This window comes from Paramisgurnus dabryanus, chromosome 22 (assembly GCF_030506205.2).
Source record: "Paramisgurnus dabryanus chromosome 22, PD_genome_1.1, whole genome shotgun sequence".
Taxonomy (NCBI): domain Eukaryota; kingdom Metazoa; phylum Chordata; class Actinopteri; order Cypriniformes; family Cobitidae; genus Paramisgurnus; species Paramisgurnus dabryanus.
The window spans coordinates 3,991,400-4,007,380 of NC_133358.1; the positions used below are offsets into that span (position 1 = coordinate 3,991,400).

At 37.1% G+C, this 15,981-nt stretch overlaps 2 long non-coding RNA genes across 2 annotated transcripts; both read left to right on the forward strand.

Moving 5' to 3' along the window:
* The first annotated feature begins 1,617 nt into the window (after positions 1–1,617).
* LOC135785278 (uncharacterized) lies at positions 1,618–15,617 on the forward strand. Its single transcript, XR_010546535.2, has 3 exons — positions 1,618–1,724; positions 2,178–2,373; positions 15,239–15,617. It is a non-coding gene; the product is annotated as an uncharacterized lncRNA (long non-coding RNA).
* On the forward strand, positions 6,198–7,193 carry LOC135785511 (uncharacterized). The gene is made up of 3 exons (XR_010546609.2): positions 6,198–6,592; positions 6,754–6,910; positions 7,102–7,193. It is a non-coding gene; the product is annotated as an uncharacterized lncRNA (long non-coding RNA).
* Positions 15,618–15,981: the final 364 nt, after the last annotated feature.

Genomic DNA, 15,981 nt, shown 5'->3' on the forward strand with positions numbered 1-15,981 from the left:
GGAGTGGCCAGCCCAATCTCCAGACCTTAATCCAATTGAGAACTTGTGGGGTGATATAAAAAATGCTGTTTCTGAAGCAAAACCAAGAAATGTGAATGAATTGTGGAATGTTGTTAAAGAATCATGGAGTGGAATAACAGCTGAGAGGTGCCACAAGTTGGTTGACTCCATGCCACACAGATGTCAAGCAGTTTTAAAAAACTGTGGTCATACAACTAAATATTAGTTTAGTGATTCACAGGATTGCTAAATCCCAGAATTTTTTTTTTTGTACAAAATAGTTTTGAGTTTGTACAGTCAAAGATAGACACTGCTATTTTTTTGAACACACCCCTTTCAACTAATTGCCCAATTGCACAGCCTTAAGAGCGTGCATATCATGAATGCTGGGTCTTGTTTGTTTTCTGAGAATCTACTGAACCTACTGGTAACTTGTTTGCCACGTAGCAATAAAAAATATACTAAAAACCTTGATTATTCTGGTTAGTCACATTGTACTGCTATTATTTTGAACAAGACTGTATGTTTTTTAAACAAGAATCTGCAGTAGGTTCATAAAGATATCGCCTATTTAAACATTTCCTTCGAGTTTTTGGCTATGGGAGCTCCAGATAATCAGCGGGCGCTCAGTGCTCATATATACTGGACAATGGCGCCTCACCTCGGCCAGTCTTGCTGAAAATCACCGCTGGCTGTGACGTCAATGTAGTGTTTAAACTGTGGATAAAATTCATTTCGGGTAAATTTAACGGGCAATCTTTGGTCTTATAAGTCTATAAGCAGTGTTTCTTTGTATAATTTGTTTGTAATTTGTAAATATTAATTACAATAAGGATTAATATGAACTGGGTTTGGACGTACCTTCAGCTTTAGGACCTAGGAGGTCGCATATCTAGGATGCATTCGTCATCAAGACTGTCTTATTTCAGAATATTAACAAGTTGACTTTTATTCTTAGGTAATCGTAAATTGTTATAATATGCGTATGACTTGCGAATGTAATACTTAGTTAACTTAAACAAACCAGGCTTAATGGCGTATACAGTCTGCATGTGACCTCCGCATTCGGCACCCTTCGGATTTAGAAACGGCCTGCGATTGGTGGTCCAGCTGTAACTCATTTTGAGTGACAGAAAAACTGACCAATCAAACTTTCCCTCTGAATGGGTGGGTTCTCTTATCACTAACTTTCATGTATGTATCTATTATGACAAATTCTGCTCGCTCGCTCGGTTTGTGTTTTAAAGATAAATGTGACTTTACTGCGGTCTTTTTCGGTTTATTTAGTTTTGTGTTAATTATATCCACAAAGTATTCGAATAAATTGGTAATGTAAAACTATTCTCCGCTGTAAATTAATTGTGTGCTCAATTGCGACGCCCTGTGTTGAATATTCCCGCGGAAAACATGAACCATTGCTGACTGAATTGTTTGACAAAGGCCTCTTACTGGCGTTTTCTGCTTCCCACCGAAACTTAAATCGTTACTGAAGGGAAATATAACATTATTCATTTAATTCCACAAAAGGTGAGTAAGATATTAAATGTATACGTTATCTTTTTAAAATGTTTAAGCTTTCTACATAATGTAAATTGAACATTTATTATTATTATTATTAATTTTGCGACCTATTATCTAAATTGTGTGTTAATGAAGGCCTGTACTGCAGTTTCCTGCAGACAACGTGAAACATTGCTGAGGGAGAACTTTATTCACAACAAAAGGTGAGGAATATTATTAAATACATATATTGTACATATTATATTGTGTATATAGTGTATGTGTGTGTATATACACATGTGAGTAAGTTGGTTAACAAATAAATATGTGACTGTATCCTATCTTGTGACAGAAAAAAATGTAGGGAAAAGATTTGCCCTAATTATAAATATAGATTATATATATATATATATATATATATATATATATATATTTTTTTTTTTTTTTTAAATTGATATTATTTGTAATTCCAATGAGAATTTATTATCAGTTTTCGATATTACTGCACATTTCAAACACACATAATAAGCCACAAACTCAGATGAACTCAATTGCACATATCTTCCAGTTTTCTTTAAAACATTTTATTATCCAAGTGTAATGTGTGGATTATTTCAATATTCAAGCTGTATACATTTATAAAGGTTTTAAGACATATTTGCTGTTTAATGTTGCAGGATAAAGATGTAGAGGCGGGACTTGAGCAGCTTGTGATGGCTGTAATTGTAAAGAATGGATCTTCTTGGAGTGGCAGCACGAGGGATGCTGGAATTGTTATCAAGGCCTTAAAGGTGTTCCCAGGGCATGCTTTATCCTCATTGGATTGGATTAGATATATGCATTGAATCTCCAGTATCCCAGGCATCTTTTCAGGTGTTTCAGAATCTTTTCTTGGAGCTGGTGTCAGGATTCTGCCAGAGTCTTGTTTGATATTTATATCTAATTAAATATGGCAGGGTTCTGACAGTACAATGTTTTGTGTGGGGAAGCGTGGTCTTAGTATGGTTATATTAGACCACGTTTTTCCTGTGTCTCGTCTCTTTTTCCCCGCTCCTTTGTTTCCTCTTGTCTTGTTTTAGTGTCTAGTGTACTGTTTGTTGTTTGTATATATATGTATTTATGTATATGTATTTATATATACAACCCCAAATCAGAAAAAGTTGGGACACTGTAGAAATTGTGAGTAAAAAAAGGAATGGAATAATTAACTAATCTCATAAACTTATATTTTATTTACAATAGAATATAAATAACATATCAAATGTTGAAAGTGAGATATTTTGAAATGTCATGCCAAATATTGGCTCATTTTGGATTTCATGAGAGCTACACATTCCAAAAAAAGTTGGGACAGGTAGCAATAAGAGGCCAGAAAATTTAAATGTACATATAAGGAAAAGCTTAAGGACTAATTTGCAACTGATTAGGTCAATTGGCAACATGATTGGGTATAAAAAAGCCTGTCAGAGGGGCAGTGTCTCTCAGAGGTCAAGATGGGCAGAGAATCACCAATTCCCCAAATGCTTCGGCGAAGAATAGTTTTCTGAGTTTCTCAGAGAAAAATTGAAAGAGTTTGAAGTTATCATCATCTACAGTGCATAATATCATCCAAAGATTCAGAGAATCTGGAACAATCTCTGTGCATAAGGGTCAAGGCTGGAAAACCATACTTGATACCCGTGATCTTCGGGCCCTTAGACAGCACTGCATCACATACAGGAATGCTACTGTAATGGAAATCACAACATGGGCTCTGCAAACACACACACACACACACACACACACACACAATACAGTGCCCTCCATTACAGTGCCTAGGTTACGAGTAAAACAGCTTCGGACGATTCAGTTTTTGCAGTGATCTGAACAATTCATTCAAACTGATTCGCGAACCAATTAAACGTCTGGCCCATTCACTTTGTAAAGAATCAACTCAAACGACTCATTTATTTTCAACACTTTGTAAGGAATCGACTCAAATGAGTCATTAATTCGCGAATGCGCCAGAAGCACAAGATAGCAATTTAAAAATAAAATACAAATTTCGTAATTAATTAAAATACAGTAACGAAGGAACGTTGCAGAGTGTAAACAAAGTAAAAGTACAATTTATTTTTTTCCACCTCGGAAGGGCAACTTGAGTCCAGAAGGGCATATGGGCAGTTGCCCGGGCAACCTGAGCAACCCCCCTGTGCACGTCCCTGGTCCTCCTCCAGCTGTTCCTTCATATGTACATTTAAATTTTCAGGCCTCTTATTGCTACCTGTCCCAACTTGTTTTGGAATGTGTAGCTCTCATGAAATCCAAAATTAGCCAATATTTGGCATGACATTTCAAAATATCTCACTTTCTACATTTGATTTGTTATCTATATTCTATTGTAAATAAAATATAAGTTTATGAGATTTGTGAATCTCATGTGAATCTGTGAACTAAACACAAAACAACAAGGAAAAACAAAGCAGTGACAAGACAAGATAAATCCATATTTATCTTGTCTTGTCACTGCTTTGTTTTTCCTTGTTGGTTTGTGTTTAGTTCACAGATTCACATGTGCGCCTGGCACAGGTGTTCCTGCTCTCTGTGATTTCCTCACCGCGTCATCTTCACCTGTAGCTTGTTTACTTCCCAATCGGCAGTAGTATAAAGTCTCTCTCTTCCCCTCTGTGTTTGCGAGTCCGTCACTTTATCAGGCATGAAAATCCCTCACCTTTCGGTGAAATTCGCCGTTTTGAACCCAAAATAGGTGACCCACGTGAATCGTTTGTTGGTGATGAGGTTGTGCGGCGTGTGCACGTCGAAGACATATCTGCAGACCTGGAAACTCGAGGACAGCTGGAAACTCGACTGACTGAATTTTGTTAGTGATGTTTTAATCATTGTTTGTGTTTTCTGTTACAGTATATCTAAGTTACCCAGGAGCTTTGTTGACATGATTAAACACAGCTAGAGAACACAACGTTATGATTAGCTAACGGTACTCTTACCTAGATATTGTTACTTAAGTTAACATCGAACTTGTATAGCTAACGGTAAATTACAGAAAGGAAACACTTATTATAGTGCTGCTTTCTAAAATCCCTATAACTCGTATTTCCAGGACGTGTGGAAGATATTGAGGTGTGAGGACTGGCGCTGAAGGTGAAGTGGTCCACCCTTTTAACTAGAGAACACCTTGACAATGTAACCCACCATCAGAAGCCTTTCATGACACTAGGGCTGGACAATAATTCCATATAAATATAAATATCTTTTTTTCTCAATAACGGTGATATTTCAAAACAGATTTCCGTTATTTCGATATAACATTATTACATTACGACGTCCCGTGGCCGTTTACATGTCACGTGTAAAAACGCGTGTTAAAGGCAATTCTTAAGCGTCTTTTGTCCAACCATGAGCTGCGCGAATGCGGATTTAAATTGCTCATCCGTACCTCGCATCAAATCATATCCTTGTCACCATGTGATCAATTAAGCTAATCTGTTCGGCACTGGTGTTTGCTCAGAGAAGAGCCGTCAGAAGTACGAGCAGGTGCGGGATTAGTTCGCATCAAGTCACAGCTTCCAACGTTGACATGGAAGGAGAACGCGAGATAATGCACCACAAATTGAATTATGGATGAGAAAAATAGGCTTAAGCCATTAGGAGCCCAGGTTAGAAAACGGGAAAGATGAGGGGTAAGGTAAGGATAAGTATGTATGCTGCTGTGTCACCTCGTTATGAATATAATATGTATATAATTAAAGTTTAGTATTTAATATATCACCATATAGCTTGCTATGCAATAAGATCAGTAATATAAATTTTCTCTTACAGTATGTAACATTGAATGCTACCATTAAAAAGTTTTAATGTCACTTTGACTTATTAATATTTTCCACATATTACTATAATAGCAAATTGATCAAAACTATGGAATAACACAGATGGAATTATGAAAGTCAATACTGTGACTGAAGAAATCCATAATATATCAAAACAGAAACACTGCCTGGTGGTAAAAAATGCATAATGGTTCATAAACGTAAAACGAATAATAGAATTTAACAGTACATTTACAGAAATATTGTTTTTAATGTTAAAATAGCTCTTCGTCCCTCCTATGAGATGTCGATCTCAGAAATGGCACCAAGCCTATTTGATTTTGAGACCCCTGCATTTCAGCATTTATCACTGACTGACATTCAGGGTGCACCTTATTATATAATAATAAGGTGACTGTGAGCCTGAATGTCTTATGTTTATTGGACAGTTATATCACTTTTTTTGTATGAAGGCTAAACATGAATTAAAGGTGAACATTTATACCTATTTTATGATATAGTTTTATAGGAGGAAGTTACATAGACTTGGCAAATTTTTGGTACAGACATCCATTGTGGGCATTCTTGGCAGTTTTTCCTAAATCTTTTTTAATATGCATATTTTTTCGGATTTATACCGTATCGAACAAAATTAAGAAGTATATCATGCTAAAGATTTTGGCCATATTGTCCAGCCCTATGTGATACAAAAAATACATTGTTATGAACCTTGATGTGTTCTACATTCTTAATATCAGTCTTGGATGGCCTTTATTGATTAATTAAAACTTAATATAAAGTGATTTTGAGCCATTTCAAATCATGAAAGCTGAGTGTATTATGCAAACATTATTTTTACAGTATGAGTGTGTTAGGGGAGAAAGATGCAGCTCTAGTAAAACAGCTGGAAGCTGGGTTGAAATGCAGCTGGAATTGGTCGTGGCTTAAACTGGAGGGCAAAGTCTCAGTAAAAGGGCAAGAGGTGTCCTTTCATCTAGGGGATGTATTCAACAAGATCAACAGGCAGGGATTCGCTAGATGTGTTATCTGCCACAAAGATATCAATTATGCAAACAAAGGCAGCCATGTTCTGCAGGCTCACTGCCAGACAGAGATTCACAAGAAGAAGGTAGAGATGATTGCTTCCACACACAGTGTTGCCAGCACCTTGCTTCCTGCATCATCTAGTCGGAATCCAGTAAGCCAAAGTCAAGCAAGCCAGGGCCCAGAAACAATCAGGCAGCAGTGCCAGGGAAAAATACCTGTACAACATAGCAAATGCAGAGGTAGGTGGTGTAGGTCTCTTAGTTAGCTCAGGCAGCATAGACGGAGTACACTAGCACTTTGAGATTGTTAATTCAGTGTAAATGTATTATTATTATTATTATTATTTATTATTATACAATCATACAGTATCTTTACATTAATTACACAATTTGTGTTTTAGGCAATGGTCCTTGGAACCTTGGCAGAGCATTCCATCTCCTTTTCCATGGCTCCTGTAATTGTTGAGCTTGCCCAGACCCTTTCCTTGGATAAACCAGCTTTGCAGGGAATGAACCTGTCGCGGACGGCAGCTTCATACAAGATGATACATGGCTTAGGTATTTACATTTTCTTTCTTACCTACTATTTGTGTTTTAATTTCCATCTTAGTGAACTTTACACATGTTGTACCATATTGCTATATATACGGTACTGCTATGTTGGCAGAATAACCTGTTATGACCTGTATGATTTATATTAAATAATTTAGATTATGCATGTGATGTGACATTTGTCTGACTTTGCGTAGGGCGGACCTACTCTGAGAGGATCTTTTCCAACATGAGGAGATTTTCCTTTTCATTAAATTTAGATGAGAGCACATCCAACAACAACAAAAAGGTTGGTCTCATATCAAACTACTTCTTCTGTTTTTGCTTCAGTCTAAGTGTTGCATGGCTAATAAACCTTTTTATGTTTAAGATCCTCTCCATGCTGGTTTGCTATTATCATGCAGACTTGAGGAAGGTGTTGGTGGAGCATTTGGGGTCCTTGGAGATCCTGAAGGTTAATGCTGCTTCATTGGAGAAAGTGCTCTGCGAATTCTTCCAGAAAAACAACATCCCGTGGCAGAACCTTGTGAGTATGTTGATGGACTCGTGTGCGGTGATGAGGGGCAGCAAGACCGGCCTCGAGACCAGGATCCACCAATATTTTCCCAACCTACTGGATGTTGATGGAGACTCCTGCCATCATATTCACAATGCAACAAAGAAATTCTCAGAGCCCTTTGACAGCTACTTACACTGTAAAAAACATATTGTGAAATTCACAGTAATTAACTGGCAGCAATTGACAAGTAACTTACTTTAGAAAAAGCACAGTAAGTTACTTGTCAATTGCTGCCAGTTAACTACTGTGTTTTTTTTCTATAGTAAGTTACTTGTCAATTGCTGCCAGTTAAATACTGTGATTTTGCCGTACTGTAAGTTACTTGTCAATGGCTGCCAGTTAACTACTGTGATTTTTCCGTACAGTAAGTTACTTGTCAATTGCTGCCAGTTAACTACTGTGATTTTTCCGTACAGTAAGTTACTTGTCAATTGCTGCCAGTTAACTACTGTGATTTTTCCGTACAGTAAGTTACTTGTCAATTGCTGCCAGTTAACTACTGTGATTTTTCCGTACAGTAAGTTACTTGTCAATGGCTGCCAGTTAAATACTGTGATTTCTTTTCCACAGTAAGTTACTTGTCAATGGCTGCCAGTTAACTACTGTGATTTCTTTTCTACAGTAAATTACTATTGTCAATGGCTGCCAGGTAACTACTGTGATTTTTTTCCACAGTAATTTACTGGCAGTCATTGACAAGTAACTAAGCAGAGATTATATGTTTTTAATATATAGTTCATTGTGGTTTTCCCTACAGCATTTGATTGGTTAGTTATTTTCTGTAAACATTCATCAATGTTAAAATAAAGTTGTATCGGCCAGCCTTAAAGGTTGAGTTACAATTATTTAAAAACTCAAGACTGTTAAAAGGTGGAAATACAAAAAACAAATCTAAAACAATATAAAAGTCCAAGCGTGTTAAAAGTCCAAATGTGCAAAGTTTCCACTGTGTATATAAAATCCAAGAAAGTGATATCCAAAGTCCATAAAACGTAACTGGGCAGGTAAGCCCAAATACACAAACTCCACAACCCAGCAACCGCTTGTTTTAGCTATAGCGTCAGCTAACCATGTGCACCTGCTCCTTCCTTTTATACAAAGTTCCATGTCATGTGACCCCTCACATGACAGGCAGACGAAGCAAAATAAAAGACGTACACACATAAAATAGCAAAAGGATAAAATGGCTAAGAAAACACGTAAAACTAATTTAAACTCAAATATACATAAGTCACAATATAATGAGTGGTAAAACATGTATCTTGTGTGATCATGTCACAACGTTAATTATCTAATTTAAATATGCTAAATTACAAAACAATACAATACGTTTTCTGATTTGAGGGAAAATGCTACTATTTCACAGATATGTACTAAATTAAAAAAATTTTTTTACAGTCAAATACATTCAATAAATGCATGTAAACGTACATTTGTACATTTGTAAAATAACATTTTAATTTGGATGAAAAAGTATGAATTCCCAAGAAATGTATCTTAAAACATCTTAAACTTTTGTTACAATCTAAAAATATCTAAATATAATTCAGTACAATCTGTAAATAAAACAAAATAATTAATTATCAATCAAAAGTACACTACAAGTAAACTGTAAGTTTCCTCCAATTCTTATTAAACACAATATTACTATCAAGTATAATATCTGAAATGCAAAACAAATTTATGTCTACAATATTTTCACTCCAAAATAAATAGTTCTAGTGCACAACACAACCATTGATTCTAAAAATGATTCTAAATTCAGAATCCTAATTTTACAGTGTATAAGTAACATTAAAATATGCCCAAAAAGGTCAGTGAAACCATACCACAACAGACAATGTTAAGAGATTGAAAAGCTGTTTTCATTTAAATTGCTAGTAATCTACTGGATCCTACAGTATGAATAAACATATTTACAAGATTTACTAAAAGTTAGAATTTATGTTTAATTCTATTCAACATGCTTAAACACATTATTGTTTAATTTACATTAAACGTGCCTGTATTGACATTTAAGTACGAAATAATATCAGCTTTGAGTGGACTAGTTATCAGATGTTTAAGTGAATCACCAAAACATGACTCCAAACAATGGACCTTTTCCTATAGATTATGTATCATATATGTGAACAAAGTTATTTATTAAGTTATTTATACACACTTCACTTTGATGAAACTGTGCAATTTTATTTCCTGTGTGCAGGTTTAGCCACTGGTAAAACTCTAATGGGACTGCTCTCCATTCAGAGGGCTTATGTGTTTTCATGTCTCACCAGCATATGGCCAAGATGATTTCAGTGTAATACTGTTTAAAGTATCTATTAGCCTACCATGTGTATTTTCTCTAAAATTAAATATTTTAGCAGCAAAAGAAGTCACAGAAGAAGAAGCTAAGCAAGTTAACCCACAAACGAAGAAGAAACAGCAACTTGTTGTGTATAATTTGAGAAGACCAGTAATGATGGAAGTAAATAAACATCGACTTTTGATGCAATTTGAGTTAAATCACTCCTCAACTTGGCTCATTTTTGTTTTCACCGTCACAAACGGAAATACCTATGACACAGTTTTTTTTTACCTGACGGGAGGGGTTCTGGTGGACCAATCTGACGCGCTGTAGATAGACGCGCGTCAGTAGATCTGATACGCTGTTAAAAATTTCGTGAGGTGCGTGTCAGGCTACGCAGAGCTATGCACAGGCTACGGACCTATGCACGACTATAAATCGCCCTTTAAACTGACATACTGGGTGCATCCCAATTCAGGGGCTGTGGCCTTCCAAGGCCGTATCTGAAGGCAAATGACATCACCGGGCTGTGACGAAGGCTGTCACAATTCGAAGGCTCATTCATATAAAAGCCTCTTACTGTGGCCTTTTCCCCACTGATTCCGAGTTAGGGCTGTAACGCTATAGCTTGTCCCATTATAAAGACCTGCCTGATTATGCATCAAAAATCATAATCATTCAAAATAAAACAGAATCATTCAAAATCATTCAAAATATTCTTTATTATCATGAAAATACCTGAAACTATTTGAAGAACAGCAATATAAATATTCTTGTAGACATTTCCTGGAACAGCGTTTGTAATGCTAGCCTACTTCTTCTGTGGCACAAAGTTAGTTTCTGCACGAGAGCGCCCCCTGGCTTTTGGATGTGGCGGCATTTCACCGTAATTCATGCAAATTCATTAATTGAGAAAACGCGCATTTGCACGATAAATCGTTACAGCCCTACCGAGGATCCATAGATGTATCCTTCACAGCCTTGGCTATCCCAAAATTCAATATGAAGTCTGGGTATTTTGAAATAAACATTCAAAACTGTAGTTAAATAAAATTGTATATTTTGCTAATTAAAGGTCCTTGTGTCTGTTTTACTATTATAAATGATGTTTTAGTGATGTAAATTAATATTATTGCTGCAATGTTGTGTGTTGCATTTTGCTTTTGTATATTTTTAAGGTTGGTGAATTTTACATACTGTTGGATAGTTTAATCTGCATCAATGTGTTATATTTTCTAAAGTATACAAAGAACAATTCCCGCCCACACTCTAAAAAAACAAACGGTGCTATATAGCACCAAAACAATTGCTTTGGATCGTAACGATAGAAGAACCATTTTAGTGCCATATAGCACCGGTGAAGAACCAGTGAAGCACCAGTGAAGCACCAGTGAAGCACCAGTGTAGAACCATATAGGGGCCATATAGCACCACATATGGTTCTACATAGCACTATATGGTTCTACACAGGTGCTTGGTGCTTCACTGGTGCTTCACTGGTTCTTCACCGGTGCTATATGGCACTAAAAATGGTTCTTCTATCGTTACGATCCAAAGCAACTGTTTTGGTGCTATATAGCACCGTTTGTTTTTTAGAGTGCACTATCTGCTTGCTGAAAAAATGTATTTAATGAAAGTTGCGTTGCAACGTTTCGATCAACTGATCTTCATCAGGCAACTGATGAAGATCATGTTGCTCTTCATGTTGCCTGATGAAGATCAGTTGATCGAAACGTTGCAACGCAACTTTCATTAAATACATTTTTTCAGCAAGCAGATAGTGGGCGGGAATTGTTCTTTGTATATTTTGAGACTTTTTGTCGTCTTATCCTACGCACCCATCTATTGACTTCAGGTGTGCGACGCTAATTTGTTTGAATATTTTCTAAAGTAAAATAAAAAAATCTGCCACCATATTTATTTTTAAAAGTCTGATAGGTCTCAGCTTTTGTGCCCCAGTGACAAGCGTAGTGGGCGGGAAAAGCAAGTGATGCCCCCGTAGGCTAGACCGTCTCATTTCATTTCACTCCGTGGCGTTTAGAGGCTGCTGCCTTCAAATATTGAGCCTTGCCTTCAAAGTCCGCGGCCTTAAAAGGATCCAGACCCTGAATTGGGATGCACCCTTAGTTTCTTCAAACTAAACCAGTGCTCACACAGCAGTCATTGGCCAGTTTACTGAATGACAGTCATATTAACCAATTATACTCAAAGCAACATGACGAGTCAGCCAATACAATTTGGTAACACTTTTTTTCGATAGTCCACTTTAGACATTTTACTAATTATAAGTAACTTTGCAACTATTTATCCTACCAATCTTTACCGTATTAGTAGATGATTATTGTGATGATATTGTGATAAGTATCTTTGCAGGTGCATGTCAACTTATTCCACTAACCCTAACCTCTTCCCTAACCCTAACAGTCTACTAATACTCTAAGGACAGTTAGACAGTTAGTTGAGATATAGTTGCAAATTAGTGAAATTTGGTTCACATAGTTGAAAACTTATTTATAGTTGTATAAGTATTAAGTGTAACCTACAATTTATTTCACTGTGGTAGCATATTTAATGGAATGTTGTGTGTACCATATTGTAGACAAAACAATAATCATAGTGACTTTCTCCTTTAAAGAAATAGAAAATAAATCTAATTTGTCATTACTAGCATAATACTCAAATATAATATAATAAATATACTTTAAAAAGGAATTCCCAACAAAGATTATTGAAGAAATAATTTTCTTCAGTTTATTTTGAGTATCCTGAATAAGATTAGACATCAGCATGTTGCTAACAAAAATTGTTGTTGACTGGACTTAAATACATTTACTGTAAAATGTGCTGTAACACATCATGAAGTTTGATTTCTCAGAGTTTTTAAAAATAAAACTCAATCGGGTTAAAATGTCAGGAGTTCCTGTCGGGATGAAAGTAACACTTGTTACTCTTCTCCTACTGCCAATACTGTTGCATTATGTTGAAAATGTATATTTTTTTATTTGATTTAATTTTATTGTGTTCAAACTGTTAAAAAATGTTCTTTTTTTCAACAATTCAAGTTTGTACTGTCAGGTTGCTTTAGAAACATTTGATGAAACCAAAATTTAACCGAAAATACATATAAACGAGATCATAGTCATGTTTATTTACTAAAAACAAGTGTAACACAAAAATCTATCTTGTTCTGTTCTGCTTTTGAGCCACCTATGTGTTACTTTCGTCCCTGCTGACAGAGTCTATGGCCATTTTGTTTCCAAAATTTCACCTGGAATTCATAGTCCACACTTGAGTTACTGATCACAGCAAAAATATATCTGTCTAAAACTTTATCTTTTAAAATTAAGTTTTTCTGAAAAATTGTACTTTTGCCCCTGCTCACCCCTACTGTGAGTCTCTACAGTACAATGTTGGTTACTGTGAGTCTCTACAGTACAATGTTGGTTACTGTGAGTCTCTACAGTACAATGATGGTTACTGTGAGTATCTACAGTACATTGCTGGTTACTGTGAATCTTTGCAGGATATTTTATTTACTGTGATTTTCTACAGCACATACCTTTTTACTGTGATTTTTACAGTTTAAAAACACTACTGTGATTTCACACTGAATGCACTGTAATCCACTGTGAACTTTATTACAGTTATTTGCTGTGCATGAACACAGTTAATTACTGTAGATTTCACAAGCATTTTTTACAGTGTAGAGAAACTGTTCAGTGATCTCCAGGTTGACCATCAGTGGAGTCCAGACCAGGTAAACAAAATGCCAAGTACACACTACAGCACTTTACCATCCTCTTACACTCCACCCATGCAAACATGTCTAACAGAGTTTTTGTTTTCTGCCTGTCTGGTTCCGCACTGTGCCACGTGTTTTCCACTTTTTTTTGGCTAGTGGGACTTCCTGCTTTTTTGCCCTTTGCCAATCACATCTCTGTGTACTGTGATAAAACTATGGAATGTGTAGAATGTCTGTGTGTTTCTTTCAAAATCTTGTTCTGTCTTTTGTCAGGTGATGTACCTCAAGGAGATAGCCATGATTCTAAATCTCCCCGCCTCCAGCCCACAGTGTTCGTCATCGCTGGCTATCTGCATATGATGCCAGCATGGGAACCCATGCCATGATGCCTGCGTACAAAGTCCTCTATTATGGATACCTCTCCACTGCGGATCAGGAGCTGTGTAGGGAGCCTTTGGAATTGATGTACACCAAGTACCACGTCAATCAGGCTGCAAGAGCCAGAATCAAGGTTGTTCAGGAGAAACTCAACAGGAAAGGTGATGAGACTTGATGTTCCAGTTTCAAGGAGGGAGAGAGCATCGTGGAGTGGTGGGGTCATGTCTTTGACAAGCCTGATAAGTACCCCTCCCTGAGTGCACTGGTCAAATGTTGCCTCTCCATCTTTCATGGACCAAGAGTTGAGTCTTCATTTAGTCTCATGAATGATGTGATTGACCAAAGGAGTGGCAAAATGAATGTAGAAACATTCAATGCAATCCAGACGGTCAAGTACACCCTGCAGTCCAGGGGGAAAACGGCAATGCAGCTCTTCAGAAGGGAGTATGTGAAGTTTGGGGAGGTGGACAGAACAATTTGCCGGAACATTAACTCTGCTGCAGCCACATATAGACAACAGCAGGAGGTGAAGAAGAAAGAAAAGGAGCAGCAGCATAGCAAGTATGGCTCTCAAGCCACTGGCAGTGCTCAGCAGGCCAAGACACAAACTGCTGAAGAAGAGAAACGGGCAAGGTTGAGACATGCAGCAACTCAGCGAAAGCGGGCCATGGAGACACTGGTAGTCCAGGCAAAAAAAAAAGGAAAAAATGATCACTACCCCTTGCAAACTATTTGTGTGTTTATAGTGATTGTTTCCACTTTCTTTTAAATATTTGTTATTCTTCAAGGGCATAAATTGACTGGACACTGTTCACATTTGTATTCATATGTCCTTAGAAAAAATGTCAATAAAGTATTTTTTAGAACCTGTGCTTGGGTTATTATTCCACTCAACTGTAAAATTGGCAAAGGTAAACTTTTATCAAACATGTTTTTTTCTGGCATGCTCTGTCTGCAATTGCAAATCGCATTTGTGTTTGATGGTATGTTTTTCGATAATGGTTGGTAGAACCATAAGTTGGTAACACTTATAGGTTGGTTTCTTTGCCCAAAAAAGAAACAAAAAAGAATAAACAAGTTAAGTTACAGCATGTCCCCTAACGAGGTCGTAATATTTATTCTGGGGGAGTCCCCCCACCTTCCGGCCCCATCAGAGGCCATGTCGCCCCTCGAGCACCCTTCTCACCTTTTTCACCCCTGACCCATTTTCATGCCTGCTTAATGTTACCTGACGTCTCTTGATGTCATTTAATGTGCTTTGATGTATGTCGTACCGTACCGTACTGCAGCGTATCGCATCGTGTCTAGTCAAGTTAAACTTTAATTCTAACAGCTTCTAATGACTGTTCCTCTGTATGTTCTTAGACTGCCGTGGTGCCTGTTGAGAGCCCGTCTGGCTCAGCCCATCAACCCTCCTGTTTCTCCGCCTGTGGTCCCGCTGCGGAGGTTTGGTAATTTGGTCGGCTTCTCCCCGGTGGTTGGGTAGAGATTGCCCGATCGTTCAGGCTTCTGCGCTGCGGCGCGTGCAGGAGCGGTCTACGTGCCTCCCCTCATATTGGGGCCCCAGTCGTCTGTGTAGCTCGCTGTGCCGAGGACGGCCGGGGCATCTCCTATCTCTCTGTTCCGTGTCTCATCAGGGTTCAGATACCGGAGTAATTCCCCGGTTCGAAGAGGGTCGAGGACGGCCGAGGCATCTTCTATTTCTCTATTAACCATCTGCAGCCTTTTCTGTTATCTTCATTGTCAAATAAAATTACCTTTTGCATTGGGATCCTGACTCTGTCGTTCCTCACAGCTGGATTCTTCAAAGTTTATAAACTGTTTACATTACAGTAAGTCTAAACTGCTGTCTGTTACAAATACACCATTAAAAATGAGATGCTTTCCTGCTCTTTTGACTGCAATAAAATAAGAATTGATTCATCTTTGTCTTTCATTCTGAAATCAGATATAATACTCATTACTAATAATAATATTAATGGATACATTTGAAATCATGATATTAAATTAAAATAGTATAATTGAATAGTATTTATTGTATAGTGCTAGGTCTTTGTCCTGTATACCCAGTATTTTGTTTAAATTTAAATTAATTTCTATATTGCAGT